The sequence below is a fragment of the Sylvia atricapilla genome, chromosome Z (genome assembly GCF_009819655.1).
Source record: "Sylvia atricapilla isolate bSylAtr1 chromosome Z, bSylAtr1.pri, whole genome shotgun sequence".
Classification (NCBI taxonomy): domain Eukaryota; kingdom Metazoa; phylum Chordata; class Aves; order Passeriformes; family Sylviidae; genus Sylvia; species Sylvia atricapilla.
In genome coordinates, this window is record NC_089174.1 from 13,988,031 (window position 1) to 14,007,178 (window position 19,148).

Genomic DNA, 19,148 nt, shown 5'->3' on the forward strand with positions numbered 1-19,148 from the left:
AAAACCAGAACATCTCAGGCATGAACCAGGGCTACATTCAGTGGTCTGGCAAGAAGCTTTGTTCCTCATTCAGACCATTAGTAAAGAGTATGAGTGGGTGCTCTGAAGTCCCATTGTTGGGGAAGATGAATCAGGGAAACCTTATAAATATGATTGCTTAGCAAAGATTCTGAAAATATGAAACCTATAATCGAAATAGAAATGAAAGCTTACTTTGAGTTGTAGGATACTGAGTCTTAGTTACTATATAACCTGAAAACAATAGCCTGGCTAGCTGAAGGAGAATCCCTTTTGATTGAACAATACCTTTCTGCTGGCTAAGGGATCCAAAGGTCAATGTAGCAAAACAGAAGTCTAAAGAGTAGTTTTTAGAGTTTAAAATATAACACAGTCTAGTAATATAGTAGTTCTTATAGGCTGTATGTAAATTCTATAGGATTTTCTGTTGAGACATTAATTTTGAAGGATAAAGGACTTTAGTTAAACTAGATATTGCTGAGGTAGACTTCCCTTTGCTAACTAGATACTGTTGAGGTAAACTTCCCTTTGTTAACAGAAGCCGGATTTAAGGAACTGATAAATCAGGAGGCCTGTCAACTTAATCAATAGACTCCCAGAACACAATGTGATCATAAATCAGATAGTCTTGAGAAAACAGAATCCAGGTGTCACCAACACTAAAAGGTTAAAAAGCCAAAGCGAGGAAGACCCATCTTACTTCATCATTTTGAGACCCCACCCTATAAAAAGGACCACCGAACCATTTCAAAGAACAAACTATGCATGCTTAATTGCTTTTTGGCTAATTACCATATGAAGCAGGGAATGGGATGGACCAGAGTTACGAATATGCATTTGTGTTTTGGGTATTCAACCCTTTTGTACATAAAAAGACCCTGTGACCATCTGTAAATTGTGCGTGTGTATTTGGGAGCTATCCCACACGCTGCCTGGCATAGTAATAAACATACACTTTCTAACTTCAAACTGTTAGAGAGTCTTTGTCCATCATATTTGGATATCGGTATTAGATCAATATCCATATTTTTTTTAATAAATCAGTGTCTTGTATTGGTTGGTCACTGTAAATTAGAATATTCATCACAAAAGGAGATACAATTTATTGTAACAAGGACCTGGCTCTCTTAACTCTCTTACCTCTTACCTCTTAGCTCTTAACTCTTGCTCTTACCTCTTCTCTTAATTATTAACTCTTAACTCTCTTACCTCTTCCTCTTCTCCCTCCAGCTGCTCTTGGCTCTTAGCTCTTCTATTAACTCCTAACTCTCTTACCTCTCCTCTGAACTCCTCTCTTACCCTTTATCTTCTCCCTACTCATGCTCTCTCTTGCTCCTTCCCCCTGCCACCTTGCTCTCTTGCTCCCTTCTCTTAGCTCTCACCCTGCTGTTCTTTCTCCCTCTCTCTTTGGGACTTCCCTTCAGCCGAGGCTGGTGGCTGAAGACAAGGCCCTTTTACCCATGGCCCTTGCAATAAAATTACATGTTCTAGAATATACAAGTCAGCAGAATTCCTTGTCCTAGATGTCCGCAGATTCACCTACACCCATGACAGTGAAATACCTTCTTCATCTAAATGTACTGTGGGTTTATAACCCTTTCACCGCACCCAACTTCCTTCCTCACCACAAGTTTTTTTTGTTGGGATCTTTTAAGAAACACAGTTTTTTCAGGTACTTAAAAAGATGAGTTAAGTGGGTAATTCTTCTCCCATGCCCCTAAACGTCACTCCTTCTTCCAGCATCATCAACTCTGAGAGATGATTATCTGTCTCTTGGACTCCTTTCTCTTCTTGAAAGGTTTGTTCCTCTTGTGACTGAACAGCACAAATTAATATGCCCCAAACCCCTCTCAAAATAGTTGAGTTTTGATAGATAGCTAAATTCAGTGGAGGATAATAAGTTCTTATACAGTAAGTTCTTACATAATTCTTATGAGTGGCTAAAAGCTGCACAGCTGATTAAAATACACTGAAGTTGAACATCTGTGATTAATCTGTGCTGAATGTCTGCTGAGCAGTTGGTTGCAGTTATCATCTGCAGGTACTAATGGAATTCGGTGTGCACAGCCATTGCTGGTGGAGGTGGTAGGAGGGAGATCAGCTCCATCTTTAGGTCTAGAAAGACTTAAAGCAGTGGGAGAAAAATGAGTATTTTTTAACTGATGCCTGTGTAATCTTGGAAATACCATTGCAAATGACACTATCAAACTTTCTGTCTGTTTTGTTAACTGAAGCTGTCTGTGAGAGTGGCTGTCAGAATGGAGGATGATGTGTTGCACCCAGTCGCTTTGCTTGTGTCTATGGCTTCACTGGCCCTCAGCACCAAAGAGATGAAAGAGATTTAAGGAACGAAACTTGGAGTTGTTGTATACAAAAAATGCTGTGTGTACGTGTTCTATGCTGTGTATTTTCAGCCAGTAAACTTTCTGTAAAACACTTACTATTTGTAATTTTAGAAAGTTTCTTCCTTTTTTTTTTAGTTTGGCAGACACATGAAAAATTGACAAATATAAAGCCTGATTGTTAGGAATTTCAGCTAATTTAGGCTGTGTCTTTTGTTCATGTAATTGTTAAAAGATAGCTGTCTTTTACTCTTTGGTACATGAAATAAGAATCTAGCAAAACTGCTGGTGGTGTTAGGATTGTTTAAGTCTAGATAACTGAGGGATTTTTTTTTCTGTATAACACCTCTTTAGTGAGAGGAACTTGGGAAGTAATAGGCTGTGGTTAGTTAGGTGTAAGTCAGAGAAGGACTGAAAAAAATAACCAGTTGCCATAGTACAGGATCAGTTCCTAAGCTCATTCTTACTCCAGAATGCATCTCAGAGATGGCTTCTGAAGGGAGTCTGTGGAATTCCCTGTTTCAAATTCAGCTGTGGAATGCTCAGAGCTGTGTATAGATTGGCAGAAATATCTTGCACCTTTCTTATGTATTTAACTTTTATTTTAGCATTTGTTAACTGTGAAATAGAAATTATTTCCATGGAGGCAAAGGAACTAAAAACCCAAACACCGAAAAAGCAAGAGTTTCTATTTGCTATTCCAGTCTGTTTTATATACCAACTAGATGTTACAAGCATGAGAGGAATGTAAAGGATCAGTTTGTTCGTCTTTAGCTTGTTCTTGTTTTTATTCGTAAAACCTGATTTACAGTTTCCTATTTACCCTATTTCCTGTAGTTGCTGCTTCTTAAGCAAGTACAAAGACTCAAATCTTACATAGTTTGGTTATTTGAGAAATAGGTAGTATTTTGTTAAAAATCTGTGAATACTTACAGCTGTTTTGTAGCCATTCAAAGATATTTCTGTGCAGAATGTATACCTGTCTAAAATAAAAGACTACTAAGTATCTCTGTTTAGAATGGATTTTCAAGGGATTGAACAAAGTTAAGGTAATTTATAGTTTGAGCCCTACTTCTGATGGATCTTAACTGCAAATTCTGCAGTCTGGGCAATATCTAAGATGGATTATAGTTCTTGCTGAACTATGGCCTGATAGAATTGCAATATTTTAAATTATTTCTTTTTGTTAAATTTAGTTGATTGCATTCAAACATGCTTTTTATTTATTGCCCGACAACTTGGTAAGGCTGCTTTTTGTCTCAGATACTAGAAATCACTCCCAGTTAAGATTTGTTTCTGTTCTCTGACTACATTCAGGGCTTTGGAATCATGTTAATGCATGTGACAGACTCCAGCTGTAATGATGGCGCAGAGTTTTTAGTAATGATATTTGTGCTTTAAATAGTTGGGCATTCAAAGCTTAGAAGATTCTACTACATGTGGGTGTTGCAACTTAACTTCTGTGATGATGAAAGGGTTTAGGTTTGCTTTCTTACCATTCATTGTGAAATCTTTGGCTGCAGAATTCAAGCCCTATAAAGGAATTTAAACATCAGTGTTTTGGCATCCATGTTTCCCACCTGCCCTTGAAAGTCCTAGATTTTCAATTTTGTGTAGAATGCTCCTGTTATTCAAGGGTTCAGCTGCCATATGTAGGTATTTGAAAATTGAGTTATTTCAATTAAAGGTTTACATTTTATTGCTTGAAATTGGAGGTAGTAAGCCAAATTTTCTTCTGTCACTGTCAATGAAATATAACCTATATCTAACATATATAACTGCATATCTAATAACTATGTAATATGTCTAATCTAATATAGTATGCCTTTACAGCTTTGACAGGGCTAAGTAAAATTTTGGTAAAATTTGGCAACACCTGATCTTGGTGTTGCAAGACCTTCTTTTATTCAAATAAAGAAGTTTCTAATTTACTAATATATTTTACTATTATTCGGTTAAAGAAAGATGACTTCTGTAGTGTATCTTGATAATAACTATAAAAAGTATCTGTTTATGCTTTACATGAGGTGGAGCACGTAAAGGAACTGTAAAAGATGCCTTAAATGCTTGTTTAGTTCAACAGTAATTTGTAGTTTATGCTTTTAATATAATAGTTTACACTTTCCAGTAAATAGCAGAATACAGTGATTTCTTCATCTGTGGATTGCCATAGTTGCCTGTAATATTTTACAGCAAGAAGTGTCTCAGTTATTTAATTTTAAACTGAATTTAGCAGCAGTTCATAACTTTTAAAGTAAAATTTTATAGTTTAAGGATATGTGAACTTCCCTTGCAAATCACATCAAAGTTATGAGTGATGTTGTTTTATAATTTTTATTTACATCATTGGATTTTAAATGCATGCTTTTTATGCTTCTGTAAATTAAGTTCTTTAAAATTAGGTATTTTCTTCCTAATACAGAACATATGTAGATTTCTTCCTTCAGCTTGGCATCCCAGCCTAAGCTGTGTGATAAAATGTGGCTGTCTTTCAGCTATCTGGGCTCTGACTGGTCTAATTTCTGGGCTGGAGACAGGAGGCTGAGCAGTAAGACTATTTAACTTGTCAGTTAGAGTATTTAACTTGAGGCTTTTTGCTGTGTTAAAAAGAGAGAAAAACCTGTTTGGGAGCTCCTGCTTTTTCTGATACATACTCTGACCTCTTACATTTCCTGTCAAATCTGGTCTTTGGTCAGCTGCTTGTCTTTGATTTGTAAGCACATAAGGTCCAAGTTTTTTGTGTGGAATGTTAAAGGAAAAAAGAAAGATGTTGAAATTTCTACAGTTGAGTTTTCCCAGAAATAAGAATAGGAAAAAGAGCAACAGAATAAGAGGCCTCATTCTCACCTGTACATATAAAGGACAATTTTTTTCCTAGCATAACCAATTCCTTTGGTTTCTTAACATCATAAATGATAGTTGTACCACTGCTCACGGTCTGTGCATTTTTTAAAATTGACGATCTTTAGAGATATGAATCTGTGGAAAAGCAAGGATGTTTTCTTCTTTCTTTATCATGGGATAAGGGGAAGAAGTGAGAAAGTAAAATCTTGTCACTGATGTAAGTTTGCCTTCATCCCATATAGAGGGAGGACAAACAGTTCTGTTTACACTGTATTAAATGGCTCATAATGGGAAGCAAAAGGGTTTGGAATGAGTAATGTGTAGCTTGGGAAAGAGCATCCTTTTGAAGAGGGAAGAGAATTTCAGATAAAGATATCAAGCTTTGACAGTTAAGAAACTGGGAAAATAAAGAAATACAGTATTTGGATAGCAGCTTTCCAATAGATAAAGGGGGCCTAAACCAGATCTGGAGAGGGATTTTTTACAAGGACATGTAGGGTTAGGACAAGGGGAATGGCTTCCCACTGCCAGAGGGCAGGGATGGATGGGATCTTGGGAAGGAATTGTTCTGCAGGAGGGTGGGGAGACCCTGGCACAGGGTGCCCAGAGAAGCTGTGGCTGTGCCTGGATCCCTACCAATGTCCAAGGCCAGGTTGGACACTGGGGCTTGGAGCAGCCTGGGATAGTGGAAGGTGTATCTGCCCCTGGCAGGGGCTGAGACATAATGATCTTTAAGGTCCCTTCCAACCCAAACCATTCTAGGATACTGAAATTCTGTGAATATATAACATGAGATAAAAGGTTTTCCTTCAAGGTGGGCAGTGGATGGAAAAGCTTATCAACAGCACAGAGAAACAAGCATGACAAAGGGAAAAGTGTCCTCAGTTAAAGTGCTGTTAGCCTGCAGTTAAAGTGCTGTTAGTGAGGCAAGAGAGTATAGGAGTAATACAGAATTGAAGTGGACATAAAGTGAAGGTATATATATATACTTCTGACAAGTATTTAGTCTTAACTTTACACAGCTTTTCCTATCTTTTGATGCTGGCAGTACCATATTTGCTTAACAGCAGAAATGGTTTTTTTGATTAGCAAGCTCTTCTCTTTTTGTGGGAGTCTTGGGAAGGTAGCTTTTTAATTTTGCTGTGGAGTTGTTTGGGGTTTTTTCCTCTTTATTAATGGTTGCTATTATCCTGGCCTAGAACAGAGGATTTTTATGTTCTTCCTGCTTCTTTTTCTTTCAGGGTACAGTAGATGAAAGACTGACCTGCTTAACATCAGTTTAATTCATCTTCAGTCCAATTTTCAGCCCTTGGGAAGTGGAGCATGTGGTCTTGGATTATTTTCAGCAGGTTCATAAAGGAGTTGTGCAAGGCCTGTTGAGTGAAGAAGAAAGTAATTAGTTTACTGTAGCATGTATGCTCAAAGCTACATGGCACAGTTCACAGGAGATGTTTATGGTCACTGAGGAAAACACAAGTGTTAAATGATCAACTTAAAGTCTAATTTAACTAAAATAAATGAAGTTCTATTTAATAAAATTAGCTAAAAATAATTCAGCAGTAGTTTAAAACTATAGAATATGAATGTTCCTAAGATTTGCAACTTTCACCATTTTATCTTCTACTTTTATCTCTTTAATTTTTTGTTAGAAAGCATTTTTGTCAGCTCTTTCAACACTTGTTTGAAAGCTGATTGCAAACAAAATACCACAATTGCCTGTTTTTTTAACAAAAGAAGCTTCAGTTTAGACTAAAAAAGCATGCATCTATTCCTCTTGGAGATAGATGGTGACAATTGCAAACCTGCAGGAATAAGAGGCAAAGCTGTATCTGAGGTAAGTACTTGATTTGAGGCAGTAGATGAGATTAACTGTGTTGGAGGAAGCTGTTAGATATTTTGGGGTTTTTTTTTTGAGGCTTAAGGTGTTCTCAGGTGTTAATAACACATTTAAGAGCAGTCCCTGGTCGTCGAGTGTAATCCTTTTTTGTGGTGATGTGTTTATTTATGTTTAATGTTCATGATTTGTTGAATATGATTTGCTGTAATGGTTCGTTCTTTGTAACCCCCCATGTTCCTCCCTGTGTGGTTTTCCCCGGTCTCGGTTACATGTCAGTCCTCGGTTATATAACCTTCTGGTCCTGTCTGTCACTCTGGGGCCTCTCTCTGCGTCCAGAAAGTTCCAGGGAAGGCGTCGAGTGATTGGACAAGATCCAGGCTTCCCCCTCCCATTGTCCCCTGTGTGATTGTTTCACCTGTCTTTTATGTTAAGAGCCACACCCTTACTGTGCCCCATTGGTCCCTGGTTGAACCCTCCCCTGTGTTACACCCCCTGTTAAAAGTTGCTGCACAGAGACCCTCAGGGTCTCTCTGAGGCTGGTGTCCTGAGGTGAGGACTCCACTCCCGGAGCACAAATAAACTCGTTTGGATCTACCCCTTGAGCGTCCCTCCTTTTGTTCCTCCTGCCACAGCCAGGCTTCACTGCTGGCAAGCCAAGACCACGGTGTTGCTGTGGTGCCAGGGCTGGCTGGACTGGCAACACAGGCACTGCTGCACTTTCTTAAGCCTTGAAGGTCCTTCAGGGAAAAGGAATCATTAGTGGCTCCTGATCTTGTGCCAGCTGGTTGGACATTTGATCTTAGGCCAGTTGATCCGGCTTCCAATTGGGTGTCAGTTGGTTTGGCTTCTGATTTTATGTCAGTTTGTCCAGCTTCTGATTGGGTGTCCTCGGGAGGCCTTGAGGGCCCTTCACCTTCATCATCATCATCCTCCTCCACTGGCCGATCAGTCTTTCGTGCTCTCTTTGCCCTGGCAAGTACCAGTGTCTTAGACTCCCTGTCTGGTTTAGCTGTTGGCCTGGAGCTCGGGATATTAGCTGCAGCCTGAGTGACTGGGGTGGTAACTAGCTTATCTCCCTGTTCCCTTCCTTCTATCTGCTGTCCTTCAGTATCTAGCAGAGTACGATAAACATATGCCATGGCCCAGCTCACTGCAATAACCCTTTTCTCCTTAGTATTACCACGGCACTTCTCTTTCAAATACTTTGCCACCTCAGCTGGGTTCTGAATTTGTTCAGATGGGAAGTCCCAGACTATAGGGTCAGAAAATTCCTTTAAAATTTGGCCTAAATCTTCCCATTTCCCACTCCACTCAAGATTTCTCTTTGTTGGCTTTACCCCTAAATCAGAAGTCTCATTAGCCCTTTTAGAAATCTCAGCTTTCATTTTATATAAACTGCAGACAGTATAGAGAAAACTTACTAAATTAAATGCGAGAAAGATGGGGAAACTGAACATTTTCTAATAGAGATGTAAACAACTCAAAGGAGAAGAGGGAAGACAGAGGCTGAAAAAACTCTCCCCCTGCTTCTCCCCTAACAAACTGAATGCACCACCATAACAACGAACTATACACTCCTGGAATAGATTCAAGCATCTTAACAGCCCTCCTATAAAACATCACAAGCAAGCCCAGCCCAATGAATATTCTGGTTAGTGCCCCACGGCCCCAAGAACTACGTATTAGGAGCAATACCAGAGCTATTTCTAGGTAAGGAAATAAACCTAGGTACCACAAAGGTATTAAAACCTCAAAAACCCCTGGGGACCAGAAATATTGGCAGGCTTTCACCCCGAATGACATTATGAATCCAAAAACAACCATCCCAATACACCCACAAAACAATTAGAACCACCAATATTATTATTAAGATTTTTTCCACTTTCTCTGGCCCTTTCCCGGCCAATGCACCAAGAAATGTCCTGGTTTGGAATAAATTAGGGGAGAACCTCTAAAAGGAGTCCCCTAAAAATGAACCTCCACCACCCCTTTCCCCCCCCAGCCCTGGGTACAGGAAGGAAAATGCCTTGGAGGAAAAGTGGAAAAAACCGATTTATTGACAAATGAAAAAGAACACTCCCCAACACCAAAGGAAGGAAAACAGTACTTTCTGTGAGGGGAGGGTGCAGCGCTTCTTTCCGCGGGCCCTGGAGATTCTCCGACTTCTCGGGTCAGGTCAGGTCCGGAGCCGGTCCACAATCTTCGGGGGGTGGGAGGGGAAGGGAAAAGAAAAGGAAGGAAAGAAAAAAAAAAACGAACAGAAGCGGCAAAAGCCAGTGGCAGGGGCAGGCAGCGGGCAGGCAGAGAGAGAGAGAAGCAGCAGCAAGCAGCAGCAGGCCAAGTGAGCAGCCGAGCCAGAGAGCGAGAGAGCGGGCAAGCAGCAAAAGCGGCAAGCCCCGCCAAAGAGGGAGGGGGCAGCTGCCAGACACAACAGTGTAATCCAAGATATGGGATAGGGGACAGCGTCAACCCAGAACATATGCCTTTATAGTAGGTCTACAAAAGTATAATGAAAATATGGATTTGAATGACCTCTTCCAAGGACTTGAGAGTTTTCAATAGAGTGCAGCTCAGGCACAGGGAATATTTCATTAGTTTAAGTCATCTAATAGGGAAGCTCTGTAGCCATGCTGCCCTAAACTGTGAAAAGAGAGAGCTACCAGAACTGTTAACACCTTATACTTACAGCCAATATAGGTCTTTTCTTCATATATCTATTTTTTTAAATCTGCACTTGAAAAGTAGTTTTTATGCTCTTACCTACAAGAGGAATAAGTGTAGGAAAGCATAAAATTATGTGGTTTTATTGTGTTATGTAGGACTTAGAGGAGCTTATGATCTGCATCTAAAGATTGTTCACTGAAATGTGAAACAAAGGTCTGATAATACAGAGCAGTGAAGCAAAATCATGAGTGAGTGAGAAACATGATGTGGAGGAGAGGTAAGATGATACCTTCAAAAAATTCCATCTAGTTTTATCTTTTCCCTTTCTCAGTGAAAATTTTTCCCTTTGTCAGATGCATTAAAATGTCATCTTCTTTTTTTAATCACCTGGGGAGAGAGAAAACACTGTGCTGTTGATGAAAGCTGAGCAAGGCCATGAAGGCTTTGTTAGATCTTCAGAAGAAATTATTTTTTCTAAATAAAAAATAATTTTTTCTAGTAAAAAAACCTTACTGATTTTATTAAGCTAATTAGTTTGTAAGACATTCAGGAAAAAAATTCTTGATGTATTTTCAGGATATCTAGGAAAGTTAGAGATCAGAAAAAATTGAGGCACTTGCTCACAGGGAGTGTCTTTAACAAAGAAAATGCAAAAACCTCTGAAATATCCATGTGAATAGGAAAACTTTCTGTCAAACTCAGCAAGTGCTAATGTTAGATATTGCTTATATAGGTGTTATAGGCACAATTGGAAAAGGCAGAAATAAGCTAAATAGCACAGTTTTGAAGTGGTAGAAAAAGGGTGAAATAATTAATTTATTCAGTTTTTGTGGCTGTAAAATATATTAGAACAAATTACACTAACTTCCTCTAAAGTTTCCAAGTATTGTGTAGAGGAAGTTTGAGAGATTGTTTGGGAAACTCAGGAACCTTGGAAGTTTATTTCTGTAATGGTTATGAATGTCTGAAATTGCTGTTTTACCTTGTGTTTATGTTCGGAGTACACAGAGGTTCCATATTAGATCTGAGAGAGAGTGAAAGGACGGGTTTGGATATTTCGTTGATTCTTGCAGTAGTGGAGCAAGAAATAGAAGAGGGAAAGTACATATTATTCAGTAACACCTGAACAGTTGTTCATGAAGCACATTTGAAAAATAAGAAATGGGAAGATGTTCCTTTGGTTTTGCTTATTTTTTTTCTCAAAGGGTATAGTCATTCATCTTAGACTTGTTTTGAGTAGTAAGAAAGGAGTTTCTTATATAAAACTGTCTTAGTGTTGAGCCAGGAGAATGAGTGTGGAGAACCCAAAGTCCTTGCTATATGTGACTCTGTGTGACCCTGTGGTTGGAGCTTAGATAGATGGCAGATATTTGGAAGTAAGTTTCTTTTTTGTATTTTCTCCTCCTGTGTTGTTTACACACCGTGATATTTTTCATTTTGTCTGTTACGTTTTGAGCTCCCTTACAGTGAATTAAATGTTAAAGCGTAAAATTCTGTAAATTTGATCCATTTTAAATTTTCAGTCATATCTGTCTTCATATGAGGCCTTGGAAGGCTGCCTTGAAAGAGAGACTGGACAGAGCTAGAGAATAAAGTAGGTATTTATTGAAAGGCCTTCAGGATCCACCTTGGGCAGAACAGGAGCCTGACCAGGGCTATACCCAGGGCTGATACAAATAGTCACAAAAATGGCTAACCAGTCATGAGATCTTACATTTTTATAAGTTTTGGTCCATTTGCATGTTGAGGTTCAATTGTCCAATTACAGCTTCAGGTTGTGAGGTCATCCTTCTTATTTTCTCTGTGCAGTCCAGAGTTGTTCATGCTGTTGGGCAGAAAGTTGTCCTTGGTTCTCAGCAGGAAGAGGATTTGTTTTATCTACCTATTCTGTGAAGAGAGCTTACTGGCACTTAATGTGAGGCTCAGAAGAACTACATCCCTAGGCAGCATAGAATCTGCAAATATGAAAGCTAAAGCTTAAGGCATCCATAACCATTAATTATGCACTGTCTTAAAAGCTATAGATGCTATAATGTGTATGGAAAAGAGTAATCCAGGTATTTTCAGGGGTAGTTCACTGCAGCCGGTCAAGAGCAGTTCTGTCCACAGTTGCAAAGTCATGGAGTGCCAAAAGTAAACCTGTTTATTCTACCTCAGAATGATATCTTCTTATATAAGAAACAGGATTAAATTATTTCTGTATTGAGAGGATTTATTCAGTTATCTTCTTTCCTATATTTTGGTTGTTAAAGGATACTCAGCTTTATAATGGCTCCCTGAAAATCTTGTATGAGCCCAAGAGGTAAATTTCTAAAGCCTTTTGGTTTTGCTGAACACACCCAAAAGATCTCAAGAACAAAAACTGTGTTTCTGTCTTTATGCAGGCAGAACGCTAGTAAATAGTAGCAGACTGGGTTTTTTAGCTTATTATGAACTGAAATTTTCACAGCACTCTAGATAGTCATCTGAGGAAATGTTTCTTGCTGTTTAAATAGATGTATATAATTTTTTTTCTATGGGTAATGTGTGAAACAGTGGTTTTTCCTACTTAGGTTAATAATTAATGAGATTGCATTCAGTTCCAATGTCTGTGGTTTTATTAGGGTTTCTGGTCTACTGAGAATGCCTTTTGCCTTTTTCCATGCCTTTCTAATTTACATGGAGGGGTTGGTTATGAAATATTTTCCCTCCTCATTTTGTGAATATGGATGCATTCTGAAAGCCTTGGGTTTTGTTGTGGGTAATGACACTGAACTCCAGAGTGGGAAGGTGAGAGTGGAGTATGGGAATCTACACTGTACACTGTTCAGTATTGAACTGTACTGTTCAGCAATACTCTTAAAAGGATGTCCTATCTTAAAATTTAAGTCTTCCACTTCACTGATTCTGGGATATGTTCCTTTGATGTTGAACTGAGTAGCACTGACTTCATGGAGCAGAGAACCAAAAGCCTGTGAACAGTGTAATTCAAGTTTATATCTTATGGTCAAGAAAAGTAGCATATTTTTGCATGCATAGAGTGGGTTATTGGGTAAGGTATTCTTGGGATGAGAAACCAAGAATATCCAAATATATATTTGGATATATATTTCCAATATCCAAATTTTGATGAGTAACGTATTTTTGACAGAGAAACACGAGAGGAAGGAGCAGCAGGCAGCATGAAGGAGTTCCTTCCCTGCTCTAGATATGGTAAAGCAAAGATGTGCAAAAATCTTATTAGGGTTATTGGTATAAACTGCTGAATCTTGTAAAAACCCAGGAAAGATTATTATGCTATTTTGTCTCCATGTACAGTTTGCCATAGGGTGATTCAGGCTGTATCTTCCTGCGATGATTGATGATTAGTATTTCATTGCATGTCAGATTGTGTGCTAAGTGTTGGGATTTCATTAGTACCATATCAGGTGGCATCTTTTTATAGTAGCAGGCCCTTTGGAAGCATAAGGAAATAGATACTTTTACAAGGAGCTCCAACCAAACCAAATTGGACATCTTGCTGAAATCAAAATTCAGGAGTATTTCTCTCTCAGATTTTATGCTGTGCTTGAAATTTTTTATCAGTTAGTGTATGGTACTTCAGTTACAACTGGAAACATTTTGTTTCAAGAAGATTTTAAGGAAATACTTGAAGTCTGGAAGGTGCTGAATTCCATAAATAACAAAAGCTAAGTATTTCCATGTTTTTCTATTTCTGTGCTTTGTGTCCTGAAGTATTTGAAGCATTTTCTTCAGTGATCAGATCAATTAGACAAAATTGCATTTTATTTCAGAAATAAATGGCTACTTTGCCGTTTCCCCCCCGCCCTCATGTACTTAGGTGTGTAAGGATGAATTGCTTTTAATTAATAAGAGTTTAAAGATCCGCAGTTATTACTACGCTAAGACTTTATCTGCTTGAAACTGTCATAATATCAATTATGTAAGAATGTCTGTGTGAACCATGGATTTGTTGGTTTTGGAGAAGAGCTGCTGCTGCTGTTCCAGCCAGAGAAAGATGACCGTGTGCTTAGAATGGATGTGACAGAAATTGTAGTGGAACCTGGAATCTTGCTAAAAGCTACTAAGCCCACGCAGATTCCTGCATTGAACCTATGGCTTTTCCTTCTTTGATTTTCAGCTGCCCTTCAGTCCCTTTTCAGCTGTCAAGTGTGTGTTGTTAAGTTATCCAGTCAGTCACAGGAGTTTGTGTAACAGGAAGTTTTGCATCACAGGAGCTGGTCAGAAAAGGTCATGTGGGACTACTAGAACAGTAAATTTCAATAATAAAATTTCAAACTGAAAATGAAAGCTGTATAAAAACATCCAAACTTTGACAATATATTTAACATCAGTGTTCAAAACCATTTTCCATTAAGCTTCTCTTTTTCTCTATTACACATGAAAATAAACTTCATAGAAGTCACTTCCAGTAATGACTAAAGAACCTGCTGGGGATATGTCTCAGCTTTGAGTTAGCAGCAATTTTAAATTTTTGAAGGACTTTTGTGATCATTGTTTGTGTTAATGATAAATGTGTTGCTATTAAATATTAAAGCCTTTACTCGCAAGTTCCTTAGAAAAAGTCTAGTGAAATCAAAGCCTCCTTTCCTTTTCATGTTTATAAGAACTCCTCAGTCTAGATAGTAGTACTGCCCACAGATTATTTTTTCCAAGAGAAATTAATAGCATTGCCAACTCCCTTTCATATTCCAAGAGATTAATTGTTTATTTCCAGCCAGCAGTCTTTTTTACTATAATTTTTTGGATGTCACCTTTGAAATGTCCCTTATTGTGTACTCTGTCTTGGCAGCTAAGCATTGACTGTGAAAAAGCCCCCCCAAATTTTCAGATAAAGTTGATCAAAATATTCAAGATAAATTTTAGATAAAATTGAATAAACATATGTACATATATATATGTAAATGTTAAAATAGCTTTTTGCATTACTGTGACTTATGATCTGCAGATGTTGGAATTGAGTAAGATGAATAATATTTACATATGCATAGATTTCAGATTGTGGTCTGAACCCAAGGACAGTTATGAGGATTGCCAACCCTTTCATGCTCACAAGTAAAATTTTTAAGGAAAGCTCTGATCTCCCTTTCTGTAGAAGATTTGGGCAATGCTGTCATTTATCCAGAATCAATGGGAGAGCTGGCCATGCCTTTCTCTTTCAGTCCTAATGGTAGGAAGCCATGGAATACTGTTGAATTTCACCTTGCAGGAAGATGAAGCTTGACTACATTTATATTTAGCAAAACATAAAGATATCACGTTGCAGAGGGGAAAATTCAGAGAGTTCAGTTGAAAAACCACTTCAGTAATCAACAAGCAGGTTCTGCAACTAGCAGCCAAAAAGTTTTAGATGTCTGGAGTGTTGGCCGAAACTATGGGGAAATTTGCTACCTGAGTTTTAATAAAGTTGTTTCTCCATCTTGTTTCTTGTTGGAGTTACTTATAGCAAAGTGAATTTAATCTTGGGTCTTTGCCAGTACAGACTTAATGTCTCTACTCTGAAAGTTCCCTGACATAGAGTGCAGTCTCTTGAGCTTTCACCCACTGTGCTGACTTTTCTTATAGAAGAGAGTGAAGTTCCTGATAATGCTGACAGCACTTACTTCTTTCCAGCATTGAGGTCCCAAGCTGCTGTATGAAATGGATTTTTGGGATAATAATGATAAAATTAATACTAATAACCTGCTTTCTCTACTTGAGTCTGCAAGTGAGGTGATGGAAATAGAACTTACTTATTTTCTCATCTATTCCTTAATATGTCCCTAAATCTTCCTTAGGGGACTGAGGTTCTGTGAAAAATCCAATGAAAGGCAAATTTGCTTTGTAAGGAAGTGAAACAAATTATAAAAGTATTAGGTCTTGTTCTTTAATTGATGGGAGCTGTGAAGGCTTATCTCAGACACTTTCCTTTACTCATTCCTGATGTGATTCATACTGATGAACATCCTAAATATTTTCAGTATTTTGTTCTTAGTAGTAGAAGTATCAATCTTCGAAGTAGCTTCTAGTTAAAAATGCTTGTTTCTAGGTGCATTGTTCTTTATTTAGTTATGGTTCTGTGTTTTTGGTGTTTTTAATAAAACTCATGGAAGATAACTTCACTGTTCCTTCCTGCTAAATCTTCTTAGTGCTCAAAAACATGAAATACAATATTTGTGACAATGTACTTTTGCCTTCTGCAGGCTGGATGCAGGACACTGTAACTGCACCCATGCTGGATTTCTCACAGTAACAGTATTTTGATATTGGGAGATTTCATTTAAAATTTCAGTCTGTGCTTTTCCACAGAGGAAATTCAAATTTTAATAATCTTCTGGATAGCTTGTGATGGACATTCCAACATGCGTAATTACCTTTTTACTTTCTTCTTGCCTCACTTTTTCATGTTACCTGGGAAGAGGTGAAATTTTTAAGGGCAGGAGTTGTGACAAAATTGAGTTAGAAACTGGATCATTACATGTGTACCAAAATATTTTAATGTTTTGTCCTGAGTAACAGTAGATGGTATTTGGGATGTTAAACATTATGTTTTGGGTTTTTAGCTAGTGGGCGTTAAACACAAAGGACATGTGGTAGACAGACTATTCCATATCTGTTGATAGCAAGTTTTTTACACCTTCATCTGAATCATCTGTTTGGCCAGAGAAACAGGAAAAAAAATAAAACAGGTAGATACTAAACCAAGACTAGAAATCTCAACATTGCAACTGCTTGTCTCAGACTCCTGTGAACTAGACTTTTTAATTACAGGTAGAATTAGAGTTTTGGAAAGGAAACTTAATTAATGGAAGCTAAATTAATGGAAGAAATCCCAAAAACAAGAATAGTTAAATAGTCCCACTTGAGAATACAAAATAAACACTTCTCTGACAGAATAGAAATGTTGTGGCATAGTTAAATATTAAGTCCGTGGTTTGATTCTTTTTTTGATGCTAGGGAAAAAAGTAGTCCTCATTAAATTAAATTATACTAGCAATTTGAATTGTTCATAAAGGTTGTCAGTCTTCAGGTCACTGTGCATATTGAATATAATTTTCTCAAGTTAAAAAATTAAAATGTGTGACACATGTGCTGAAGATCACTTTCTTTCGCCAAAGCGGTTACCCTTTCTAGAGTAACATATGATTTATAACTTATGTTCAACATGTGTTCTTTCTTGCAAAATTATTCCATCAGCAGCGCTGGCACAGGAACAAATGAACAAGCACCTAAGAATGAGACAAACAAACCCATGTGGAAAAGATGATTGATTCATAAGTGGGTCTTTTTAATGTCTGATCAACCGTTACAATACTATAATCTGACTGGCTGTGTGAAACAACTCCACAGTTTCATTCGAAGCTACAAAGTCTCTTCAGTATAGCATGTATTTTCACTGCGTTTACTTCCCACATGTAAAATTTGCTTTGTGACTACAGATCTTAGTTCAAACAGCTGAACTTTACCACTTACCTGAACATGCTTGCCTTCACTTTGTATTCTAAAATCTTGTGTTTTCCTTGTAGTATGGAAGAGCAGCTGTTAATCAGTATCTTTACCTTTGGGCTTTGTGGTGGATAAACTGAACAAGTAAAGATATTTAAAATGGGCACACTTTTTATAAATAATATATTAAATTACAGTAGTATTTTAAAATGCTAGTAGTATTATAAAGCATATTTCTGAATAGATACCTTTCTGCAGGCTTATGCTGATAAACATTTCTTGGTTACAGAATCTGAACATTAGATTAATGAATTTTCTGTTGATTAAGGCACAAGTGCATAGGTGGTTTCCAGAGCATGTATTTTTATTTAATAGGATATAATAAGCAATAGGTGTATTGGTATCACTCCTTTTTGTTACCTGACTCATTCATATTTTCTTGAGCAAACATGCTTTAGTGTCTGGTTATATTCTCCAATCTTTCTGTTGAACACACTTTCTAAACTGAACTTTTCATTGCTTGTTTTGGCAGAGTTTACACAAAATTATTTTGTGTCATACGGGAAGATAGTGGAACTCAGATCCAGTTCACAACTCTAGTCTGAATTTAAAATTTAATTTCCTCTGATTGAATTCCAGGCTTCTTGATGCAGGACATCTTTGTCCAGAATATTCCTGTGTGTCACCAGCCATTAGACAGAGAAATACATGGTTCAAATTTCTACTCCTACTGTGGTTCCTTCATGGTATCCTAGGATTGGTCCTACAAAAAGTTGTATATTGGAGAATTGCTGCTGTAAAAATACAGTACTGTCCAGCAGAACTACTTATTTCCTGAATAGGAATTGCTGAGTGAGCTGTGATGTAATGATTGTCAGACCTGCTGAATGCAAGTTTTGGGAATTTGAAGATATATAGTAAGTTCATTATTTGATTTCGCTATAGAGGGCATTCACCCATGGAGAACTGAACTCTATCTTAGTTTGGGGAGCAAGGACAGGATTTCCTTTTATAATATATTTATTTTACTAGAAGTGGCATTTTTGTGGCTTGATGGTCACAGGGGAATCTCAGAGTATAACTTTGAAGACTATTTTGTATTGATAATCAAGGAATATTAAAGTTCACAGGCCTTACTGTATATTTAAAATCTTTTAGTCATCTGTCTTGGTTTAGATAGGTGTCTGCCAGGGAAGATTGGAATTTCCCTTGGAATGTAAGCCCCCCTCTTCTCCTTTTCTAAATTATTATAAATTTGCAATTAAAAGGCTGTCAGGCAAATAGGTATAGCAGTTGTTTATTAGGGATATTAAAAATACAAATATTGTAGTACAGGAGAATAAGCAAGCAAACAAACAAATAAGAAATCCTAGAAAATCCTGACAGAGTCAGAAATAGAACCTGACACCCTGTTGGTGAGGGTGTTAGAAACAGTCCAAAAAGTAAGCCCTCCTGGAGTGGCAGATGTGGTCCTGTTGGAGGCAGCGATGATCCTGTGAAGCCAAGGGTCCAGAGATGAGTCTAGTTTTCTTTTGAGAGTCGCGTGGGAGCACTGGACAACTGGTGACACTTTTTGCTCCTTTTTGTCTAGGTGAAGGTGGTTTGGGTTCTTCTCCCTGAATAGTGCATCTTACAATAGTATGATATAATGTGTCATGTCATTGGTAAGCTTCAATGGTCCATTAACAGAAGATATTCCCATGGGGGTAGTGGAAGAATTAATAGAGATAAGCAACACTGCTCAACCCGGTTTTTAATAGCTGGCTTCTTATCAGAGAAGGCAGTTACCCCCTCCCTAACAGATAAAGAAAAAAATCTCCCCAACTGGGTTTTGGCCACTTTTGAGTTAAGTACTCTTAAGTATTCAACACTTGGTCTCCTTGGTAACTTACGGGAAAAAAAATTCTTTAGAGTGAAAAAGCTTACCCCCAACATCTTCTTTTATCATCAGGCATTTCTGTACTTGTGTTGACTTTAAATAAAGTGAAAAGCCCAGCTGAAAATGACTACCAGTGTGT

General features: G+C 37.8%; 1 pseudogene; it reads left to right on the forward strand.

Moving 5' to 3' along the window:
- The window catches only part of LOC136373922 (fibrillin-2-like), a 94,445-nt pseudogene that overhangs the window by 7,179 nt on the left and 68,118 nt on the right, over positions 1–19,148 (forward strand).